The 10326-nt window shown below is 44.2% G+C and overlaps 1 pseudogene; it reads left to right on the forward strand.

The window, feature by feature from the left end:
* The first annotated feature begins 7624 nt into the window (after positions 1-7624).
* On the forward strand, positions 7625-9958 carry LOC144367233 (olfactory receptor 14A16-like; annotated as a pseudogene).
* The last annotated feature ends 368 nt before the right edge of the window (positions 9959-10326 follow it).

Genomic DNA, 10326 nt, shown 5'->3' on the forward strand with positions numbered 1-10326 from the left:
GTGAGTGTGCAACCCCCTACATAGGACAGTCAAGAACCGTGCAGTCATCATAACCCCAGGATGAAATATGCTTGAGACAGTTATTGAATACTATTGCCTGGTAGAAGCTCATCTGCTGCTCTGAGCCCTTCCTTCCCCAATTTACCCAAAGTCTAGAGAAGACATTCCCTATATGCTGCAGAACTGCAGAGCCAAGGTCACGACCCCATCTCTGATTCCCACAGCTCCCCTCAGTATTCAAAATTAGTAAGAATTGAAAGAGAACAGTTGGTCCTCCTCCCAATGGTCAGTGGGTAGGTAGATCTGGACTTGGAGAACACTAAAAAGCATTGATACAGGTGAGGATGCTGCTTGAGTTACAATTCTGGGAATCTGTTGGAGGCAGTGCTGGAATTTTCCTTAGGACAGAGATATCTGTGCAATACTTGGGAAATGGCAACTTGCTCAGAGTTCAAACACTAGAATACCTATTGTATGTGGGAGGTACCCCAGGGTCTTCTCTTACTTGGAATTCCTGATGCAGCTAGTCACATAATTCTCTGTCAGATGCAAGGAAAAGTAATTCAAGGAGTAGTGTGTGTATGAGTGAGCAGCAAGATCCCCGGGGGAAACCAGAAGGGTATGAGCTCTTGGCTGGTCAGGGATTCAGCAGTGGTCAGCAGGATGCCCATACCAGCTCAAGTAAGAGACATCAGGCAAGTCTGTGGCTCCTGCTTCAAGGTTCAAGGAGCAGGGGAGAGTGACTGTGCACCTGGGCTGAGGCTAGTCCAGCAGAGCTGGGGACAAGATGTCCCTTTTCTCCCTCCCTGAACCACCTCCCCAGTCCTCCCTCATCCCAGGAGGACCTGAGGAACCCTGGATGATAGAGGCCACCCCTGGATAAGGGAAGAGAGAGATGTCAACTCCTGAGTGTGGGATGTGTTCTTGGGTGGATGACCAAACCTTTTAACCAACTTTACATCGAGGAGAGCAGAGTACAGTGGGTCTCACCAGGAGTCAGTGAAGTTCAGATATTTGCAAATATAAGAAGCTCTGGAAATTAAGATTTGTGTTGGGGAGAATTTCCAACATGAAAACTTGTGCCTTCTAAAGAGTAAAACATCAATCTCTTTGTTAACAAAATTAAGCATTAACCCAGGGTCCTCACATACTCTGCTTTCTAGAGGATGCCAACCAATGGAAGCAATGTTTTATGGGAGCATGCTACTGCTTTCCCTGGCCCATGAATGCATTTGTTCCCAAGGGTTAATAGCAGTTTGACCTGCCTTTCTGCTTCAATGTGTATGTAATTGCAAAAGAGAAAGCACTGTTTCCATTAGCACATAATAAATCATGAAAAACACATTTGAAATAATAGTTTGAAACAGAGGGGAACACCTCATGTTCCTGCACTTTCGGGAATCTGCACTTTCGGGAATCTGCACTTTTTTTCAGAGTGCTGCTAGGTGTTGGAGAGGGCAGGCAGGTGGCCCTGAACTGAAGCTGCTCAGAGCAGAGGCACATTCTTCTTATGGGGCCACTGCTGTTGTTGTCCCTGGAATCCCACCTGCCACCGTCCTGCCTGAATTCATCTTTCCTGTCCTCCTATGATAGCCCATTGCCCCGTTCAGACAACTCAGGCTGCCTTCCACCCTGTACCCACTTCAGCTTTACAAGGGCAGGCACAATCAGTCTTTGAATTCCTTTCTTCTTTTTTTTTTCAAATATCCCCACAAAGACTATCTGCTGACCACAAACCACACAGAAAGACCATCTCTGCCTAGACCATAGCCAGTCATTCAAGAACTTCAGCCCTCCAGTGTCTTCATGGTTATGATGTCTCGAGTGTCCAATGTACTTGTAGATAATCTCCTGCTAAACAGAATTCTATGTCTTCAAGGGCAGTTCTCTAAAAGCAGCTGGTGCATTATCTATGATCACTAAGTGTGAGCACTTCATATCTTTTCTCTACACATTTGGGGTTTTCTGGAGACAGGTTCACCCCATGCTTCCCCAGTGAGACCTCATTCTACTACAGCAGTCAGAGGTGCACATTAAGCAAGTTTGTCCCCAACTTCTGAGGTGTGTTTATTAGAGGCAGTGTGCATTAGGTCATAATTCCTAAAAACTTGGGAGCCTAAAACAGGGTCATTTGTGGACATCTTCAAGAAGATCATGATAGTGAAACACATGTGAATCTTTATTCTCATCTTTACACTGGAAGAGCCATTTGATGCTTTCAACATTCCATAACAGAGATGAAATCATTTAAACAGCTGCAGAAATAGGAATTAGCAGTGATTCCCATCTGGAATATAAAAGACTGGTAAACTAGAAGTAGGTGTGTTGTGCTTGTGCATAGCTGGTGTGCAGATGCAGCAGTGAATTTGAGCTCTGAGTGGTTGTAAAATAAAGATAGTATACCCATTATACCCATTTTATCAGAGTCTGTCTAATCTCTAGCCCTGCAACATTCTATAATCAATGAAAGACAACCTAAAGACATCACTTGCAGTGAGGCAACCATGAGGTTTTGTCTCAGTTAATCAGATCTCGCACGGAGCAAGACTTACTTTTTGTATGTAGACACATCCAGGTGAGGGCAGAGCAGAACTTCCTCATCAGCAGGTCAGCAAGTCCTAGGGAGGAGAAGGCTGGACATGGGGGGAGTTGGCTGGTTCTTCTGCATGTCTATTAAATAACAAGTACTGACCTTACTTCACACCAGCAGAGAAAATGAGATAACGGGATTGGAGCTCTCTAGACAGTTGTCCTGGTACCACTCCCTGGATATTTTATTTATAGATACTATGGCCTGAGAATTTCTAGGGGCACCTTGGGAAATTTGAAAGACATTGAAACAGAACAATTCCTGGAAAACATGGAAATGCCAGTTAATAAAATAATTTTTAATAAAATACATGGTAGAGGTTGATAATGCAGGAGTTTAAATGGCTGCATAACAGGAGCTCATGTGGAGGGTCTATCAGATTCTAGGAGGGGAGATGCTTAGGTATGCAGACGTTTTAGAGATTTACCTATGTACATACACAGGTGTATGTATGTATGTGCATTAATAAATTCCACAAATTAAAGTCTCTCAGCTGTCTCTACTTTGCCAAAGAGGGTGTTTCTTGAGTGGTGCTAAATAAATTTGTCCTGTAGAATAAAAATAAGAGAGAGAAGCACACAGCTGAGCCTGTGGTGTGTGTAATGAGCTACTTGGGAGCTAGGGAGGAATGTCACAAGTTTGAGGCCACTATGGATAATTTAGTGAGCCCGACTCAAAACATAAATTTTTTTAAAAAAAGCAATGGGGATATGAGTCCGTGGTAAAGTGCCCCTAGTTCGATAACAAGTATTGCCATAATTTTGTTATTTTAAAATATAAGATGTGGGATAGGAGATAGTGCAGATTGGTTTACAATCAAATTAAGTGGTTATCAGCTTGTAGGCAATTGTTAGAACAATATGAGGTTCCACTGAAACCTCATAGTAACCTCAAAGCAAATACCTTCAGTAGGAAGGAATGTAAAACATGCAAAGGTTACCAGGACAGAAATATCAAACTGCAGGCAGGCAAGAAGAGAGGGTCAATGTTAGAAATCAGTCCTCTCCTGTCAATGATTCCTTGAGTGTAAGTGGATTTAGTTCTGCAACCTGAACAGAGGGGCTGAATTTATGAAACCATGAAGTTTAATTATGAGCTGCCTCCTGAAGACTCACCTCACTGTGAGGACAGAGTGAGGCAATAGCACAGAGAGGGTGTTGTATGTTATGAAGGCCAAAGAGAGCAAGGGCAGCTGTACACACCTCAGCCAGACGCTAAGAACAGGCAGAGGCAAAGTCCAGTAATGACACGCCTTCAGCTCCTCAAGAGGATGTAACACCCAGCACACATCATGTCACACACCCATGCAGGGAAACACACATCAGGGATGGGAAGGCAGGAAAGATTAGTTCCTTGACAGCATGGGAACTGAGCACCTCAATTTAAAATATGCACAGGTCACACTGCCAGTAAATCAACAGAAAAATACTAGATTGGAAAAACACTTCAGGCCAAGTGGGCCTAGCAAACATGGAGAGGTCGTGCCATGGCAGAGCAATAGAGCACACCTTCTCCTCAAGCACAGACAGAACATTCTGGAAGGCAGGTTGCATGTTAGGGCACGGCACAGGAACAAGTTCAGGAAGATTACAATAATATGTGGTTTCCTTTGAACCACAGTGGCATGAGAGCAGAAACTGAGGACAGGAAGGAATTTGGAAAATCACAAATGAAAATACAGAGAAATCTTAAAATACACTTCTGAACACCTAGTAGGTTGATAAAACAGTAAAAGCCAAGTCTAAATACCGTGAGATGGATAAAAATGGAAAAGCATCATGCCAAAATATGGGGTACCTCCAAAGCAAACTAAGAAGACAATTTACAAGGAAAAAAAATGAAAGTATAAAAATTGTAAAAAAGAGTATCTCAAGTACCTAGGAAATCAATAGACTAACTCATTCCAAAGTTAGCAGGGGAAATAAAGAAGAGGACTAGAGGGTTTCAGAGAGAAAAAGAAGAGAAAGAAAAAGATATCAAAGCAGAAATAACAGAAATACAAAATATTAATAAAAATAAGTATGTTTTTGAAAAAGAAACAAAACCAACACATCTATAGGTTGATTAACAAGTAGAAAGAAAGAAAACCCAAATTAATGCAATCAGCACTGAAGGGGAGAGCTCACGCCCTTTTGCAGGACACAAAGCCCTACAGGAAAGCAGCATGAAGGAATGCATGCTGAGGGGCAGAGGAGGAGTCCTGGAGTGAGGAAAGGAACCACAGGCTCATGCACTTGCCCCAGGCCAGGACAGAAGAACCACAACCTCTGCTCAGACCAGCAATGTGCAAAGGGGAGGAATCTTTGGGAAGTTTCAAAAGAGGCCTGAAGGCACCTTCCTGAAACTTCTACCCAGCAAGGTATTGAAAGACTGCAGAACAAGCAGGTGAGATAAAGCAAGAATATGCATCCACATAGGACAGAGAGAATAAAAATTCTCATTGTTTGCTGAGGACACAGGTAATATATAGAATTCACGCACACGCGCGCACACACACACACATAAATTGCTAAATTGATATAGCACTTTCAATAAAGTTGACAAATACAAAATAAGCATTCAAAAAGTTGAAGTATGCTGTAACCAAACAGCAAACTATCATAAAAATGAAGATAAATAACCCATTTATAATGGGTACAAAGCAATATGTAGTGATAAATTCAACCAGGAGGTTAAAGAAGTTACTGAGAATTAAAAATTTTCATTGGAAGAATAAGTACATTATATTATATACACAACCAAAGGTCTGCGGATTTAATGAAATCACTGTATAAACTTTTTCACAGAGAATAAACCATTTTAAAAATCATGTGCAAACACACACACACACACACACACACACACACAGAGACAAAGGAAATAATGAGCAAAACTTACAAAATCAGGGAAAGCGTAAGACCTTATTTCTAACCCTACCACAGAGCTGTACATAACTAAAATAGCACAGGACTTAGAAAATCTGGGTCATTTGGACAGTGGATCAGAACCGAGAGCCAGAAATTAACCTACTCATGAAAAGGGAATTGGTTTTGAAAAAGTATGTCACTACTGCCATGGAAACAGGGTAGTGATTCCATTAAAGAAGGCTGGCTAGTCTCTCTGGATTTGCAGAGAAAGCAAGGCCGTGGCCACAGACAGCCTGGTGAAGGTAGACCTGAACTTCACAGCAGCCCTGGGGAGACCTCGTCCCTGGTCTCTCCCACAGGAACCTCAGTGACTGATGGAGTCCCCGGGCCTCACTGGCCTCTCTGGATCCTACTCCAGGGTGGGAAGCTGCTCCTTGAGAGGGCTGTCAGGGGAGAGGCACTGTGGCCACATCAGGGACAGCCAGGTGTGTCCCTCAGCCACTGGGGGGAAAAGGGTGACAGTCACAGTAGAGGCAGCATCTCCCTCTGGACCCATGCCAAACTCAACCTTCGGGTCAGGGCAAGACATAACCCCCACCCTCCTCCTGGTGCTCACTCCTCTCCACAGCCCTGTTGACAGTGCAGGCAGCAGGCAGCTCAGGGCTCCACACCCCCAGAAGTGAGGGAAGCCACAGCCTCTGCACCACCACCAGTAAGTTCCCCAGAGCCTGCAAGAGCTTTGAACTGCTCCCACATCCTTCAGGACAAGGTCTTCAGTGAGTTCCGATTTTTCCTTAAACTATGGCTGACTGTAATTTTCATAAGACTTTCATAGGTCTAGAGAAAATTCTTATCCAATGTCCTAATAAGAAATGTTTTTTGGGTGATTAGACGTCAATTTTAAGATCTCTAAACCTAGTCTCCTTAATACAGATGACAGGGCATAAAACAATATTTTCTATGCTAATTTCTGAAACATGAACTCAGGATTTATTTCAAAGACTCCACTTTATTGTAGAATTTTGGCTTAAGAATATAGCAATATTCAAAGCAATAATCAACAATCTCATCATGCAAAACAGGATACTGACAACACTGTAATCAATGAATAGATTATTGAAAATATAAGGGAAATTTTAATTCACTTATGAGGAAGAGAGTAAGACATGATAGAAAATAATGGTGAGATTAATAATATTTGTTTAAATTGCCAATATGTGACCACTAAAAAGAACCAAGTAACAGTGACCTTAAGTGGTACAGTATCATTCATGAACAGTTATTATTGTTGGTTTTGTGACAGATTAGGATGCTGGGAATCAGCATTTAAATTAAAGCCTGGCAGGAATTTCTGCCTCTATCGCCTACGTATTTTTGTAGAAATATAAGTCTCAAAATGCAGGCTACAGCTGTCCCTCCAAAGAAAAAAAGAAAGAAACAAAAATCAGGAAAATAAAAGAACATGAAACATGAGAAGAAAGGTGAGGAAACAAAAGCCAAGGGCAGGATCTGGGTTAAGACATTTAATCAGTCACCAAGGTGACCAAATGGACTCGGGAAAGTTAAAGGAGGAGGAAAGCACATTCACACAGAGAAGACAGAAACACACACATTGTTACAGAAACTGACACAGTGGAAGAATATTCAGAATCAAAGTCCATTGACTGGGAAATAAGTGTACACGTGAGTAGCAGACAGTGCACATCCTTGTCTTCACTCCTCACACGTGAGTAGTGGACACGTGAGTAGTGGACACGTGAGTATTGGACAGTGCACATCCTTGTCTTCACTCCTCACACTTCAGCAGGACCATTCTCTGGAGGCCCGGGCTGCTTGGCCCTGCTCCTGTGACAGTGTCTGTGTGATGCTGCATTCCATTAGGACATTCAGACTTTGTGAAGAAAAACTCAGAAAACATGATAAGACACCATGGAAAATGTGATCAATCAACTGGAATTTTATAGAAAAACTTTATTGTTAAAGCCAACATTGAATCCCCTTTCCTGCCAATCTCTCTCTCTCTCTCTCTCTGTCACACACACACACACACACACACACACACACACACACACACACACACAACACACACACACATTAAATAGAAACAAATATCAAGCCTGATCTTTCCACCCAACTTGCCCTTTTATTGCAGAACATTTCATCAAGAATGAACAGAACGTCAGGGCTCATGGGCTTCCTTCTCCTGGGTTTCCCTGGCCCATGCAGCCTTCAGCTCCTCCAAGCTGGGGCTCTCGCCGCAGCCTACCTGGCTGCCCTGGTGGGGAATGGCCTCACCATCACCATCACCTCCCTGGACCCGGGCCTCCATTTGCCCATGTACTTCTTCCTGAGGAATATCTGCCTCATTTCTGCTGTGGTGCCCCAAGCTGTCACCAACTCTGTCACCCGCTGCCACTCCATCTCTTTTCTCGGCTGTGTAGTCCAGGTCTTCCTGGTTCCTTTCTCTGCATTTGCAGAGCTGAGTCTCCTCACAGTGATGTCCATGGACCGCTATGCTGCCATCTGCCATCCCCTGCACTAGGAAGCCATCATGAGCAGGGTCACCTGTGTGCAGATGGTCACTCTGTCCTGGCTCAGCAGTGGCTTTGTATGTGCCATGCACACTGTGAGCACCTTTTCCTTTTCTTACTGTGGAAACTGTCAAATTCAACAGTTCTTCTGTGACATTCCGCAGCTGTTGGCTATTTCTTGCTCCCAGAACGTGACTGCAGAAGTCGTGCTCATCTTCATAAGTGCCATCCTGGACACTGCTGCTTTGCCTGCATCCTCGTCTCCTACGTCTTCATCTTCTCCATCGTCAGGCAGATCCCGTCCACAGCAGGGAGGGCCAAAGCCTACTCCACCTTCCTCCCCCACCTGGCAGTGGTAGTGCTTCTCCTCTCCACTGCCTTCACTGCTTACCTGAAGCCTCTCCTAGGGCCCTCCTCCTCCACTCACCTGGTGCTCTCTGTGGTCTATGTTGTGCTGCTCCCATCCCTCAACCCCGTCATCTACAGCCTGAGGAACAAGGCCATGAAGGCAGGATTGGAGAAGCTGGTCACCGGGAAGCTCCTGACAAAGCAGTACATCCTCCTGTTCCTCCACAGATAGAGCAGAGCCCTCTCCATGTTTATGCATGTCCCGGGCTGCTCTAAGCTGGCCTGTTCTTGATTCAGGGTTACTGCAACCTTGGTGCTGATCGTGATCCAACTGGAGTGAAAGACACTGATGGGTTATCACTGAAGGGGGACCTGGTCTGATACACTGCAGTCCAGGAGAACTGCCAGGGGGGTACTGGGGGTCTGTCCCTCTTCCCATCATGCTCTCTTGTCTTCCGCTTCTTGGATGAAATCATATATCTTGGGTTCGGATATTTTAAAGTTAGTTGTTTAAATGTCTTACTCAACTAAGGCTGTGGACTCTCTGGTGTCACTGATTGAAAGCCAAAGAGGAAACGTGCCCTGGGTGACCTCAAAGTCTCCTGGTAAATGGGCAGGAGGTCTGGACCTCGCTCACACGGAAGGACACTCTTGATGCTGTTGTTTTGTATCTTTGCCTTTGTAGCAATTGTTTCCTGAGTCATTTCTTGTACCTTAAGATGCAAAACAACACCTAGTAAATAAAGTATCTCTCCAGCTGAAGAGCATATGTTAAATACCAATTGATCAGGAGTCAGGTGTGACCTGGAGTCACGTTCTTCACACACAGGCAGCTTTCCCACCACTATAGGGGGCATGTGCACTGGCAATGCCCCCTGGTCACAACAATACACAATTTTGTGTTGTGGTAAATTAGAAGAATTTCTTTAAAAATTTTTGTGCAAAAGTAATGGCTATATTAAAACAATTCACTTTTCTTAATTTATTGTAGCAGACTTGCTGCTGAGTACCTACGCAAAGGAAATGACATGAGGGTGCAGAAGGAGGTCAGCAGGACCACTGTCCTGCAGTTCCATTCAGGGAATCCTAGAAATGGATGCCAGAGTGTCCACCAAACACTTGAGACATGGGCAGGCCAAGGAGGTGCGGCCTCCAATTCCAACATCCAGGTAAGTTGAGGAATGAGGATAGAAGACACAAGGCCAGCCTGGGAAACCTAGTAAGACCTTGAGTCACAATTAAAAATGCAAAGGTTGGGGGCCTGTTGCACAGCTCAGTGGAGAGTGCACTCAAGTTCAGTCCTCAGTGTCACCAAATGTATGATGAGTGGATGACAGTGCTGGTACATTTATATACAGAATAAAACTGAGCCTCAGAAAGACAAGAATCTGCAGTCTGTGGCAGCATGGGTGAAGCTGGAGGTCATTGTGCTTGGTGAAGTAGCCAGACCCAGAGAAGCGAGCGCTGCCCAGCGCCCTCACACTTGGAATAAAAACAGCTGCTTCACTGAGTGCAGAGCTGCAGGGTGGTCAGCAGAGGATGGAGAGTCGGGTGGGAGGAAGGAGGGTGGCCCAGGGTGGTCAGTGGGTGCAGTTACACAGGAGCAAAGATCTGCCCTGCTACTCTGCAGTGACTATCGATGACAGCGCTGGAGGGTCTATTTCTAAAACCTGGAAGAAAGATTTTGGAAGTTTTCACTACAAACAAATGGCAAATATTTCAGGAATAGATGTGTCCATCCTGATTAAACATTATGCAATGTTAAGGAATGCACACATCACATGGTGCCTCAGAATATGTACAATGTCCTTTTAATGTATCAACCAAAGTAAATTTAATTCAACTACACAAAATAGCAGAATATTGTTTACTTTGACTTTGAGTGGTGCTGTAGGCCACTTTTAACCACTATTATCAGTCACTCATATCCTTGGTGCAGAAAGAAAGTTAAACATAGATGGAGAACTTCATCATCTTTAGATCCATAGTAGGTCAGTTTAGGCGCGGTTTG

Source organism: Ictidomys tridecemlineatus, chromosome 1, assembly GCF_052094955.1.
Source record: "Ictidomys tridecemlineatus isolate mIctTri1 chromosome 1, mIctTri1.hap1, whole genome shotgun sequence".
NCBI classification, from domain to species: Eukaryota; Metazoa; Chordata; class Mammalia; order Rodentia; family Sciuridae; genus Ictidomys; species Ictidomys tridecemlineatus.